This window comes from Megachile rotundata, chromosome 13 (assembly GCF_050947335.1).
Source record: "Megachile rotundata isolate GNS110a chromosome 13, iyMegRotu1, whole genome shotgun sequence".
In the NCBI taxonomy this organism is placed as follows: Eukaryota; Metazoa; Arthropoda; class Insecta; order Hymenoptera; family Megachilidae; genus Megachile; species Megachile rotundata.
This window is the reverse complement of record NC_134995.1, coordinates 15,601,811-15,616,595: the sequence shown is the minus strand read 5'-3', so window position 1 is coordinate 15,616,595 and position 14,785 is coordinate 15,601,811. Positions and strand designations below refer to the sequence as shown.

General features: G+C 42.1%; 1 protein-coding gene across 1 annotated transcript in view; it reads left to right on the top strand.

Annotated features, from left to right (window-relative positions):
- The window catches only part of Cog1 (conserved oligomeric Golgi complex subunit 1), a 75,237-nt gene that overhangs the window by 42,780 nt on the left and 17,672 nt on the right, over positions 1 to 14,785 (top strand). The window lies entirely within an intron of this gene.

Sequence of the window (14,785 nt, the reverse complement as noted above, 5' to 3'; positions counted from 1 at the left end):
TGCTTATGCCTGCAGTAAAGTACCTTCACAATCACGGTGCATTCATTTGCATAAAATTGCACTACCTCGATGTAAGTTTTCAATATTATACCTAGTGTCTCGACTAAGTACCCTCCATTAGCTACGCATAATCGTGACAAAAAATGTCAAAAACATGGAACCTTTTGGTGCATCGAATTGAATTTTTCAGAAATATGAACACAAAGAATTTTCCTACGAATAACTTTCTGACAATTCAATAGACAAATGTATTAATTTATAACATTCGTTAAGTATGAAATTATTGAGGAGTATTAAGGAGTAGGATTGCCGTCTAAATTTTTACCCAAATATCTCGTCAAAGTTTGAACATTAATTTACGTAATATATTATGCAGAACAGCGTGTACCTATTAAGTCTTAATCGAGGTTCATCGAAATCCCCGTTTCGACACAGAATTACAACACATTTAGCAGGAAATAAAAATCGAACCCGTCTTGGGACGATGAGGGAAATTTTGCACGAAAGTTCGCCAAGTGCCTCGTAATATTTAACACGTAGCAATTCGACACGATCCGGCTATAATCGTCGACTGAATGCACGTACACAGGGGCACAATAGCGCTCGAGCGCAATCTGGTCACACGAGTTTTAACATCCGTGTAGAAACTTGCAACCTTGTCACGTAACGTTTTGATGCCGTGCAATATAAACGTGTATCGGCTTTCGTTCACGTAGAAGCGTGTACGAGTTGCAGTTAAATGTTGTATACAGCCTCGTCCTGCAATTTCAGCACGTTTGCAGGCAAACCTGCACTCATCATCCTACGACGACACGCCCATTACGGTTAATCAGTATAATAATCCATAATAGCTTCGATAACCTTTTTTATGGATGCCATCAATTTATAACCGTTTACAAATATGTTGGACTTCTGGCATTTTCATCTTTCGTGCTTGGGGTGTTCAGGTGGTGAATTATTTCAGGGGAGGAAATTTTACCGAATTTTTTAAGTTAGCATTAAATTTTGTAGCTGGAGTTCTGAAGTTTATAGACTTCTCGTGTGTCAAATTTTTAGATTTCCAAATTTGCAATGGCCTGAATTTTTCACATATCAAATTTCTATCCCTAACTCCAAGTTCTCTAATTTCCAAATTCCTATTTCCAAGCTCCCAATTTGGCAACCGTTTCCCTGGAAACGATCGATCAACGTAGCTAAGCACTAAGAGGCGTCGATAATTAATGGCACGGTTTCGGTTAATTCGCATAATGGAGAGGCCCCTGTATATCGTGGAGGTGCCAAGTTAGCCAGAGGGGCGAACATGATCCAGGAAGAAGACCAGTTTCTGGTCGAAGGGCCCGTAACTCTAATTAGGCGCGTGCTCGGGCGAATTTTCAAGAGGAAGTGGCAGCGCGTGGACGCGATAAATCACGAGGATCACGGCGTTTACAGCAATTTCCTTCAAATCTTGTGCGTGTGCACCTTGATGGACGAGCCACGCAACATTCGAGCTTAATATTTCCGCAGTCTAGCCGCTGGCGTATTTCGGAAACGGTTTCCGCTCCTGAAAATTAAGTTGGCCGAGTTTATTATTAGAACTCTGGTCAGCGACTTCCGGAAACTACGCTCTTCCGTTCACCTGTTCGCTGATTTCGCCAAATTTTTATATTTCGTTTTGATTAGCTTATTTTGAAGCTTTTACATTTTTGGGGATTAAATGTTATGTAGAGGGGTAGACTGTGTGAGAACATACGTACATACATAATTTAGGATGATTGAAAGTATTTTGTTTAAAACGTCTTACATATTTAAATTCTTCTACTGGTATTCTTCGATACAACATAAATCCACAAACTATTTGCACGATAATCGTAAGGCTGATGCAAAACTTTTCATAAATTGCAGTACTAAATTGTGAAACGATTCTGGCCTTATCTTATAATACCATGCAGAGTCGGATGCCATAAAAGTGCCATAAATAGATGTTGTGGTATATCAATTTAAAGCTCGAAGGTAGATAAGGATGACTCCATAAACGTTTCATAGAAGTTGCTGAATGACTGATAGTCAGTTATAGTGAATCAGATAGTTCCTAATGGGTATGTCTTTTACGCGAAGATTCCTATAAAGACAACTTGCAAAATGCCAGTCCATCGATGATATAAAGCTTAATCGTGGCAAATGACATAATAGTTGATAATACCTGGAGTCTCTTTATGTCCCGCAATTTGTTCGATAAAGACGCCGTTTGTCGCGGATTTCCATAAAAAAATCTTACAAATAACTATGGAAGAATTGATTGAGCGTTTAGAGTACTCTTGCGGGAATGCAAAAAGAGGGGAAAAGCGTAAATACGTATTTAAGGAGGTGGAAAGAACTTAGCTAGAATTTCCGCGTTCAACGAAGATTATAAAGCTGGAAGCATCCTGTGGACTCTAAAGTGTGCGGAGCAGGTGCCAACTTGGCGTTTATTTTATCATCGTTTTTCCTCTATCCTGTGCTTCTCTTGCTCGTGTCCAGGGCGAAACGTCAAGAAGCATTTCCACGTCTTGCTATTTCTGCCAGGTGGCAAGTTAGCCAGTCTGCTCGTTTTCTGCCCCGACGTTTTTGGTTCAAGATTAATCAAAACCGTCTGGAAATAGTTTCGCGACCGCTGACCATCGTGGTTCCTCCGGGATGCGAAGGGGGTGGATGGACAACGCAATTCGGTGGCACAACATGCGATGTTAATTTTCTTCGTGCTCGTCCTTTTGCCGGGGAATGCACTTTACGAACGAATGCACTTTACGCTTTAAGATCGCTGTTACGACTCTGCTAAATCGATCTCCGCTTTTTTTAGTCGTAATTTTATAGACCATTCAATTCTTTTACGGACAACCATCTTATCTGTCATTTTTAAAGTGACAGAACGTTTTACGTCCGATGCTCGGTTTTATGTATTTCGATAAATATTAATTACCTGGGTTAATAATATCGAGATGGTAATTTAGAATTTTTTCATTCACCGCTCTTTGAATTGGTGGTTATCGAATTTAGAGATGTATGATTGAAAATTTTTGGGTAATGTCGAAAATTCGAAGACGGTTCTAACAGAAACCTAAGCTATCGCCAGAACGAAAGTGACCGGAGTAAATGAGACTCTGGGTGGACCAAGGCTGGGTCATGTTCAAACTGAATGAAGCTGGAGGTCCATTCATAATCGATCCACTTACTTACGTGATTCCATTCGGCTAACAGTGCCAAAATTCGTTCATTGAGCAGCCATCCTCCAGTGTGAATGACCTTTTAAACAGCTGGACCCATCACAAATCTTGCACCCTAGACTACTTTATTCGATATCGCAAGATATGACACTTTTAATGTACCTAATTTACAGATATGTAATGTCACGAATAAACTATGAATATTATGTGTCTCTTGCTAATTAGCTTCTCACATACTGACTGCAAAGATATTTGCTGCAGACGTGTTATTATGTCAGGGTGCATATTTGAATAGCTGCTTTTAACATCTAAATATATTTTTGTGAAAATAAGAAAACAATGAGACCTGATTTCAGTGCACGTTTTATTAGATAATGATACAATTCAGAAAAGCGTGTATTACATGTGTCACATACGTGTACTAAAAATATAACTATGTTGCAATACTACAACATTGTGTATTTAAGAGTTAATTGATTAGTTCCATTGATATAGAAATAAGAGACTAAAGTTGTAGAAGCGAATTTAAATCTTCGTCGAAGATTTTGCCATAAAATATCAATTCTAAGTAAGAATTAGAGTGTAGAGGAAGCGCCGGAAAAGGCGTATCAACGTCAAAGTCGTTCAGCAAACGCAAGAAACAAGAAACGAAGCGGCTCGACAGGTCCAGTTATTGGTGCATTACGATTCCAAACGACATCGAACGCTAATTTTAGCGATGGAACTCGCGGCGATACACTGGCAGCTTGAAATTGAAGGCTTTTTCGATGTTTGCTTGAAAATTCCAACGTGACAAAATACCATCGACCGGTATCCAAACACGCCGTGGAATTTGTTCAACGCGAAAACTTCGATGTACGAGGATCGAACAGAAGGGGCTGTTGAACGCAACCCTCTAAAGATAGCGTGGCCATTTTCGGTACGCGGGCCATTTTCCTTTTTCGTTTTCTCGTTTTCTCGTTCTTTCGAGGATCGCAATTTATAGAAGCACTCGGCACCTGTCACCTTCACTGTGGCCAACATACATTTCTCCACAGGAACAGGAATAGCTTACACGAGATAAAAAGGAAAGTCTAACACAGTGATGCTTTCACCTTTGTGTTTTGGTCATTATCGCTAATGGAGCTCCATTCGAGGAAAATAGAAGTTTTCTTCTTCCTTCTGGCTTAATTATCAAATTTCAAGCTCTTCGAATTCCCAGAATATAAATTCTGAAACTTACAAACGCGTATTAAGATCAGTCTGCAATGTAACAAGACCGTGATAAAAGAAGGTATAAGTAAACGTGTAGTTACTTACACGTTGCACCGTAATCATCGTGAAAAAGGTATAATTCGAATTTCACGAATATACACGTTTGAAAATGAGTTTCAAAGGGGAGCAATAAAAGCGAAAGCCGAGCGGACTTAACGATAACAGTGTCAGTCCCTCGTTTTAACAAGATTCTCGTTTCGAATGATCTACGAGGACCAAGATCAAGCGGATGGATCTCGGAGCATGATCGATAGTCAACGAAGAAGAATAAAAGAAACTTGGAAGAGATCTCCTTTTAATTGGTTATGGTTTGTTAACACGTAAAGCAAGTGTTAGTTTCAACTCAAGGCTGTCCTTGAACACGTCCGCCAACGATCGATCTCGATCCTGTAGATCCTTCTTTTTCTCGGGACGGGGTAATTGGATTAATCCTGTCTCGAATAAAATAGATGAACCGACCTCCGGTTTCTTGCATTCATTAGATGGTTCATTAATAATCTGTACGAACCGTTCAACGATGTTCTTTAATTAATTATGATTAATCGTATTATCGTCTACGATATATCGATGCACATGTACTGTTTGTGTACACTTGTTTCTCGATACAAAGTGTTAATTATGAGGAACGATATCAAACATCGGATGTCATTGTAATGGGTATACCTTGAAAATTTATGCGAGTGTAGGAGAGTCGGAATTACAGTAGACTTTCGTTATATTGCCGCCTTTCGATAACCCTTGATTCTCGCGTAAAACAAAGAAACTTTTCGACTCGAGTTTCCTCCTACGGCAATATAACGAGAGTCTACTGTACCATGAAATGTCTGGAAAAGGTTAAACTGGTATATTTGCCAAAGTTATGCCTTAAAAATCGTGGCGAATAATTTTATCCGAGGTTTTCGCGTCGAGAACCAGTTCTCCTGTAGTGGAAAGCTCAAAACGAGTCTATGTGGTATCGAAAAACGTGTGTCGACGGCATTATCATATGAATTGTCCGGTCATGGGGACGATACCGTGAGTATCGAGCTCGTTAACAAGTTACCGGTATTCGTAACACGATGTTTCGTGTTTTATTCAAGAAATTTTTGCTAGAGCAGGTTGTTTCTTCGACGGAGCAGTTTGCCGCGTTTTCTCTGCAATTTCTTTTTAGCATCGCGAATTGAAAACGAAAGAGAAACGATCCATAACGTTGACGCGCTATAATATCCTATACTAAACGAGAAGATAATAAACGCTTCTTAAACTTCGAAACCAAGAGAAAACTGATACAGAAATGTTACTTTTTCGCCTCTAATTGGAAGAGGTAACTATTTCGTCGCAATTTATAAACGAATGTCGTTCGATTAACAAGTTTCATTTTTGTCAACTTTTTAGTTAGTTATATCCTCTTTTATTTAATTAGCCTTTCCTATTATGAGTAAAAACATATAATTATGTGCCTTGATCTAATATGGAAATACGTTTCACTTTCATAGAAGGTAATACCATTGTCAGTGCTAGTTTGCTAAACAGATAAACGTAGATAAAATCGAAAGATCGGGGTAAAATCGAGAGATCGCGAGCTGGTACCGATCCTCTTGGCCCCGTTCATCGAAAGAACAACACGAAGAGGCAACGAGCTAGCACAGATGGGTGTCGCTTTACGAGCGGCCGTTTTTTTGCCGTCTGTGTTTGCGTTTGTCGTGTAAACGACACGAGTGCCGTGTCCAACGACACGCGGGTGGCATTTATCGCCCCGAACGATGCAAACTAGCCTTGGCAGATCTCGAACCGTAGCTTCAGCCTTCCTCGACGGACAGTCGTGACTGGCCGATTTCTCCGCAAAGAAAACGCTCGAATCTGCATAAGCTTCGAATCGATCCGATCGATCGGTAGTGGCCCGACAGCTCGAACATACGCGCCAGCAGCCGTCGATCTCCTCTCGAGTATATCCGACGTATTCTACAGGACATATTTGCCCAGACAGATAAAGTTGCCACGGCGAACGTGTTAATCGATGCACGGGACATTACCGGATCAATATTCCAAGGAAATAGTGGCCGGCTACCGTGTAATAAGCAATTGAATCACGTAAGGCAAGCGCCGTCGCTAATGCTTAAAGACGTCGGCTCACGTGGCCAACCACTTCCTGTTAATGTTCCGTCCGCTGCACCGTGTACTAACAACAGCCTCTGTGTACTCCGTGTTGTTACTGTCGTAAGCTTTCTTACCACTTTGATATTGCTGCCTGAAACGCGGCCATCTCTACTCCTGGCAAAATTCTCTACGCGTCGAGAACCGATGGACAGGCTGTACAGAAACTGGACAAAGGATTCGATGAAACTAGCATCGGAAAACTCGAGAGAACATCGATATAGAAATTAAAAAATTGTAATACGGGGCAATTTGCAATTTGACGAGTGTCCGGAACGATTATCGAAAACACGGTCGCTCGCAGGTTCTTACCTTTTTTCCCCCGAAGGAAAGTACGGGATTCTACGAGGAGTAAAAAAGTTAGCAGCGCAATCGCAACGGAACAAGGCTCGATGTGCGATCAGCGAGTAAAAAACGCCTCGAGGATCGATCGTCGTCTGACGATCCCTCGATTCCCAGTCGGGCATTTTTCCACGCGTTTCCTGTGATTTATTTAACTGCTTGTCGCTGGCCACTGGACACGGTTTCAAGAGCATACTCTCGGGACAGCGATAGAAATAATGGACACACGCGAGCGAGAATCGTTTTGGTCATCTTTCCTTTCAGTATCGCGGTCGAATCGAGTTTTATGCTTCTTGCCATCGGGATTCATTTTGCTCCGCGCTTACGATTTGTTAACGATTTCGTTGATCGAATGTGCCCGTCGAGTAAATTTAGCAAAAACGAAGCGAATTCTAGGCTGCTTCGAAAACAGACTACCACGAAACGAACGAGTTAGCCTCGATTTCCCGAGGTTTCGGCTACGTAACACCCGACGATACACGCGACAAACACGACAGAATACTATTTTTGCGGATGCACCAGACTGTTGGACGTCTCCTCCGGCGAGTCTATTTGCGTATCATCGAGGGACCAACTATAACACCGACGTGCCGGTGTTGTCGTCCCTCTGTTGTTTTTCGTCCAGTGACACGTGCTCGTCCAAAGATTTAAAAAAAAAAAATCATCTCTGTTCACCCTTTTTATTTTTCACTTGTACAAATTCGTACCGAAATTGAAGGAGTAAGGAATCAAAATTTCTAATCGATCAGAGATGTATAGATTTGAAACGTTGAATTCCTGAACGAAGAAAGAGACTATCCATCATTAGGAGTGGTCTCGAGTTGCATCCTGATGGCCGCAGTCCACGGTTGCTCGTCAAAACATAGGCATTAGGATGTTGTTCCAGCAGCTCGAGTCGCGCATCGAGTGCAGCTCGAGTAACACGCTCGACTGACAATAATAGTCGGAATAAGCTGTAGCGGACGATAATACATCAGGCCGAGCGCAGAGAGTTGACGGAATCCAAGCATGGCGGAACGAACGTGGTTGCAGGGCCAGTGAACCGCGGAATTTATAGTCGAGAATGGTCCGTCGAGCGAGGTTCGCGGTCGATCCTCGATGTCCGAGTTCCCTCGTAATGTTCGCCGGCATCTGAAATAGACGACGCTAAGCGTCTCTAAATGCGGCACCGATGAAAACGCTCGCGAACTGCGTGTCTCATCGTCTGGCCACGCTGCTGTTACGCTTTCTCTTCGGGCAACAAATGTTGCACACCCTAACGAACCTCACGGAAATATAATAAGAGGCCGGACCGAACTCTTGATTCCACGCCAAATTTCTCTTTTTCAAGCCTCTTCCGATCCTCCTTTGTACTTCCAAATCCGTTTCAAGTTGCCTTTCAGCAATTTAACCCTTACAGGATCTTAGCCATCTTTTCTTGCAGCTTTTCTATTTTTCCAAAAGCTGTGGACTTTGCAATAATGTGTCTTTATTCGATGTTATTATATGTTCCGACGATGTTATATCTGTCTTTATTATTTGTTTCGATGTTAATAAAAAAATCATGCGAAAGTCCAACACAAAGATCGTAGGAATGAAAAGCGTGTAAATCGTAAATGATCGATAACGAAGGATCTACCGAAAGCAAAGATCCGTAAACATTCGGTAAATCATCGATCGAATTGGTGGATCGTTAAGGAGAAGAGCGTCGATGGATCCTCCGATCGATAGGAGGTTTTCATGCGAGAAGCATTCGACACGCGCCTTCGAGCGCGTTCCGCGTGTGCACACCATAAACCGGTCCAATGATTTACGGGACAGCGGATTTAGACCGGTGGCAGCGTTCGTTCCGTTCGCCGTGATCCTACCAACGATACAGTGTTCTTTAAATAAAACGGCACGAGGCTTTTGGGATCAGCTGCCATGGCTATCGAACCTATGGTGCTCGAATATCGGTATTTGCGGTTCTTGTTCGCGTTCCGAGCGGGCTGGTTCGCATCATGCTTTATATGGACCTACAGCTGATCATACACTTCGATACGTGACCAATAATACAGACATTTATATTGTTTCATCGATAAAAACTGGATTTAAGATCGAATCGAAGTGCACGAAGTAAAGTGGTCACTCTAATAAAGGACTGAATCGGTCACGTTCGATTTCAAATCACCTTCAATACATGACTACATCGTAATCGCTAAAAAATTTGGTTATTAAAAATCAGAATATATATCGAAAGAATATTTGATGAATAAAAATTGTTCCTAAAGAGTATATCCTGCGAGAAATGTTAAAAGTGATCGCCATTGTACGTCGTCAATAAATTAGTCCCAGAACGTCAACGGTGTCTCGCGAATCGTATTCCGTGAAAATCCGCCACACCCGAAAGAGCATATCCGAGTATCAATCTCGAATCGATTCGAGATCCGGTTTGAAGCGACGTCGCGTTCCACCTGGAGCGATACACAATAAAGACATCCCATAAGAACGTGTACGATACACTCTTTCTGTATAGCCTATAACAACGAATTCCTAGAAATCAAGGAATCTTCATCGATACGATGTAGTAATTTCTTTCGTACGAGCGAGATACCGTCTTAAACAACGTTAAGAGTAATGACGGCAATAAGACCGATCAACGATGATCCGCGTACTTGGGCACGAACACCGTGTCCTTCCTGGGACACCGATTGCTCATCCGTCCATCCAGATGGATGGAGCACGCAGTGGGGTATCCTGGAACCCGGTCATTCGGCCTGGAAATTGCTAATTAAGGTACTCCTATGGAACTAGAATCGTTGATTTAAATCACGTCATTTCGTGATCTGTCGCAGGTAGATCGTCCAAGTAATCCTCTCCTTTCGCGGATCTTTCCGTCATGGAATGCGCAGCAGTTTTGCTTCGAGGAACTGAATGTCTAACGAAACGGTACTATGAATATTGCATTAGGTTTTGCTGATCTGTCATGATTAATTAAGTCGTTCTGCCAACCGACGGGTAGTTAATTTTAATCGTTGAAAATTCTAAATTTCTAATGGGAAGACTAGTCCTAGTTTTCGAATTAAACTTTAACGATAATTTCCATCTATAATTGAACGACAGTTCAATTTATAAGCGAATTAAATTTGAACGACGGTTTAATTTATGGCGGAATTAAAATTTAAAGTTGAACGTGTTAGTAAAGTTTGAATTCCCGATATTACGGCACTCGATACCCTCCACGTTCCATCCTCCGAATACCGTCATTACCAGCATCGCGTTCTAACCCTAAAATATCCCTAGCATTCCAAGAGATTGCACGTTGCGAACGTTCACCCGGTAATCCTCGAGAGCAAAGTAACCAAATAACCCGGTTCAAAACACGGCTTCTCTTTCCGTGAACAGCCCCGGCAAAATAGCAAGCACGAGGGCACAGCTAAATTCGCGTTCGCGTAAATCACCGTCCAGCACGTGCTCCAGTTGAACACGTGCTTCGCGAAAGGTGCGTACACGCATTCGCAGCCTGTTTCGCTCTTTTTTCCCTTATTCTCTCTTTCCTCGCAACTTTTCTCGCCCGTAACCGTGCACCTGGTCCCTCCGTGTCGATGCACGCACCTCTTACCTTGCTAATCTATTTGCATTTCGAACCGCGTCGACTTTTCGGTCATTTTCTTGCTCATTTTTTATTTCTAGCCTGACAACTTTATTACCGGAGTTATAACAGAACTATGCTTTTCGTGCTGCAATATATCTTGTGGCGAAAATATGCTCTAAATACAATTTTTGTTCGATTTAATTTTTTATATGAAGAACTATTTATCTCCGAGCTTCTTATGAAATTTGCAATGTGTGTTTATAACGTATGTTCGGATCAACAGAGTTAAATTTGTTATTTAACTTTACTTGAAGAGATCGAGAAATAAGAACAGCGAACGAAGAACCTATGTCATCTGCGAGTGAAGGGGTAGAAGGTCGGCAACGAAAAACTCCCCCGTTCCGAAAAAAGGAAACGGTGTTAATGTCGCGAAGCTGCCCGCTAGACGGTTTGTCTGCACAAGACCTTGTCCCGTCTGCCCTTCAGGTTTGAATTTAGACGGACGAATTCTAGGAAAGGGCCTGTTTCTCGTCCGACTTTACGAAATCGAGCTTTTTTCTTCTTCGTCGTCTCTTACGAGTCGGGCCGAAATAGCTGAAACTTATTAATCGATAATTGTTTCAATCTGGCGAGCAGCTCGCCATGTTTTCTTGGTTAAAGCATACTCGATTAAACTAAAAGACGTAACTAGTGAAGGAACAAGTTCTAGCCTTCTTATAATTATTGATAATTGAACATGAATCTCGAGAAGAAAAGATTCGAAAATGTACTTAGTTTATAGTTTGGTCTCGTTTCCTTCGCGTCGTCCTTGATGCTTTCATGGATTTGTCACGGCGGGAAGAAAAATTGTGAGAAAATGCAGGAGGGAAGGTTACACCCTCCGATCCGTATATTCCACGATTTAAATAGAACCGAAAGCGTATCGTGACTTTAAAATAATTTTTTCCTCGTGTTTTTGCTTTCGTTCCACTCTCGAGGGGTGGCGAGAGAATTTCAGAGCGACGTGAATCTTAATTAGCGGCGCTATCGCGCTTTTTTGCGCGTGAAAATTGAGTCGTCTTTCGTCTCCTCTTTGCTCAGAGTAATTAAAACGAGTATACACGTAATATACTAATATAATCGATAAAATAAAAATTACAACTGAAAAATTAATACGTAAAACACGAAAGTCCGAATTTCGGTTGCTATGTCCGTGCCAGCATCGCCGATCGTTAACCGAATTTTCATCATCGTAAACGATGTTCGTCTCTCATTAGGGACGTTTGTCAGTCACCTTTCGGCCCCTTAACTTCATCTCACCCCACCTCTTGTCCTCTCGTTTCATTTTCCAAATGCTATTCTCGTATCCTCATTATGTTCCCGTCCCGTCGGGCTAAAAGAAGCAAAACGACTCCGACTAGAATGGCGAAGAACGATGAACTCGTTGGCCACCAAACGTTTGTTTGGTTTTTCGGTGAAAACGGGCCACCGGTGTTGCTGCTGGAGAATAAAAGAAATCGGAGTGGGGAGGTGTTAATTGGACATCTGTCTAAGAGCCTGGGTTTTTATGAAAATGTACGGATGTTGGTAAAAGAAATGAGAAGATTTCTGTATTATTAAAATGTAAACTAAATGTACACTTAATTATTTAATAATTGCTGGTACATACCAAATATTATTGAAGGTTATGTATGTAACCCATAAGATTCTGGAACACATAATTTTGCGTGATATCATTTTTCTAATGAAACGGACACTAAAGTTTGAAGGTACTTCACAAGGTTCCTCGTGCCAGATTTTTTAGCTAGCCAGGTGTGCGTAAGTTCTAACGCTTGACGAGGGTAGAAAATTGTTTGTGGAAGAGGACGGTTCCGATCGGAAGTGGACCTTCGAATTCCAGCGAAAGCGGAAGGTCTCTTTTCTCTTTTTCGGTATGGAAACCTCGAAGAGGTTGGCGTCGCCACACGTGTTGTCGCGTCGCTCGTGCCTTCTTCGGCTTCCTTTTTATATGTTCCTTTTTCTTCGCTTTAATAGGACGCGTAAGGACGTCCCTCCTGACGCGTGCAATCAGGGACCAACTTTTTTCGACGTGTCCTTCTTTGATTTAAGAAGAAGTCTGTTCCTCGTTTCACGGCCCTTCTTTTTGTTCGGAGCCAAGTCGCTTTTTCTCCGATCTTTAATAGATCTTCGTGTTAATTGGATTTTTATGCCAGATCTTAGCGGCTCAATTGATTTTTAATCCTGAAAGTTGCTCGATCACGACACTTTAAACCTCTCGATTGACGCGACATTTCAATTTTCAATTAGTTCTCGATTCTTGCACCCTCGTTTTCTTGCGTCAACCTGTCCTCTGTCTATCAGGGATTCGTTCGACCAAGAAACTCATTCGTTTGATACTCGATTTTCTCCCGACTTTCACGCGATTTTTCTGCCGGCATCAGTTTCACCAGATTCTTGGAAACTGTATCTAGGATAACCTGTGAGAATCGATTGGTTTCGAAAGTCGACCCGGTTTGTCTTGCAAACGTTTCTCACGAATTCCCACGCGATCGAACGATCGCTTTCATGCTTGCAACAAAAACTATCGTTATAAAATAAGTTTAGCTCGAACGCAGTTAAATTTACGATTAATAAATTCGGAGCTGAAATTCTAACGCGTCGAATGCCCTTCATATTTTACGATCCCGATCAATCGACAATTTCCCACTCGCGTTCGTGGAAATTCTTCCTGCCGTTTTCTATCGGAATTTCGTTCTCGCCAAGCTAACGAGGAGTGGCAAAAATATTGCAATTCCGAGTAATAACGTTTATCAATTCCAGAGGGAGATCGTCGGGTATTCGTAGCATCTGCGAGGCGGCAGCAAAGTTGCATGCTCGCGTACCTTGGAACTTTTTTTCTCCCCTAGCGCAGATGGCGATCGTTTCTCGCATATACGGCGCCGCTCGTAGATCTACGATTGCGCTAAAATTACGACGGATAGATTGGCCGGTGGTCGACAAAAGCGACGTTTTGTCGCGCTCACGGCTCGCGCGAGAAACGTAAGGAATGCCGGCCGATGAACCGAGAAAAAGATGAAACGCGAGCCGCATTTGTTGCTGAATTTTCGAACTTTCCGAGTAACAGCGAGCGACACGAATTCCTGCGGAAGCTATCGAATCTAGCGCGCACTCGTTAACGTTCCTCTTCGAACAGAAGTCGTCTTCAATTTACAGAGAATCTTTGATCGGTTATTTCTTCCACCGCTGATGTTCGTTCCGCGAAGAAGTTTTTCGAAATTAAGTCGTTCGCGTTAACGATACCTTTTTACTACCTATGCCTATGCTTCTGAGGAATCTTCCTCGCTTATTTCCTACGAAATTTCTAGTAATCACTATCTTGAATAGTAACGTTTGTTCTGTAAAGAATTTTAAACCTTTCTGTTCAAATTGTTCGACACGATTAAAAATCTTACTGAAATTTTTGTGAGAAAAAGGAATAAAATGTACCACGTTGAGATTAATTTTAATCAAGGTAAAAGTTGCAAACCAATAAAATGAAGCAACGTGTAGAATTGAAATCTACGCTTCGTGAGAAACTTCAGATTTTGTTCGCAGTAGTTCATGAGGGGATATTTATAAAGCTCGTAAGAAGAGTATGTCGGTCAACATAGCGTTAGGTAATTTTTATCGATGAAGTGGACGCATGCATCACTCGGATTCTTAAAATGACGATGAAATTGCGCGAAATAGATTGGCGATGCTGGCAAAATCGTTTCGTCGTGCTCACGGCTGGCGAGAAGAAGTCGTGGAATGCTGAGAACAGAGGGAAAAGGAGAAGCGAAGGAAACACGTGCAGCTTTTCATTCGGGAAACGAATGAAAAGGGATTCCTGAGGTTTCTGTAGGGAGCAGCCGGCTAATAGAGCCGCGAAACAACGCGTCTAGGTTAAATGAACTCGTTAATTGTTCTTCCGCAATAGAGCATCGCGACGTGCAGCCAAGTGCATCGGTATAAATCCACTTGTTGCCGGGCGATCGTCTTCGCGAATCGGTTTAATCATTGCTGGCATTAAATTTATATGTCAATCGAGATTTTTACTGATACGAAACGTGCAAATTATACGGGGCGATTAATGTTGCATACAGTTGAAATATCGAAGAAGGTTGCGAGGGAGACGAGTGACAAACCTGGTTGTTTCTGTTAGCGGCTCCTCAAAGAAGAAGGGGTGAAGTCGATGCAAAGCGCGACGGTTCATCGTTCCACGAATAATAAGCGGTTCTTTTTCGTCAGTGGTGCAACAGAAATGCCGATGGCCACACAAATCTGGCTCGTTTGATCTCGCTTGAAATAGTAAGGCCGCACA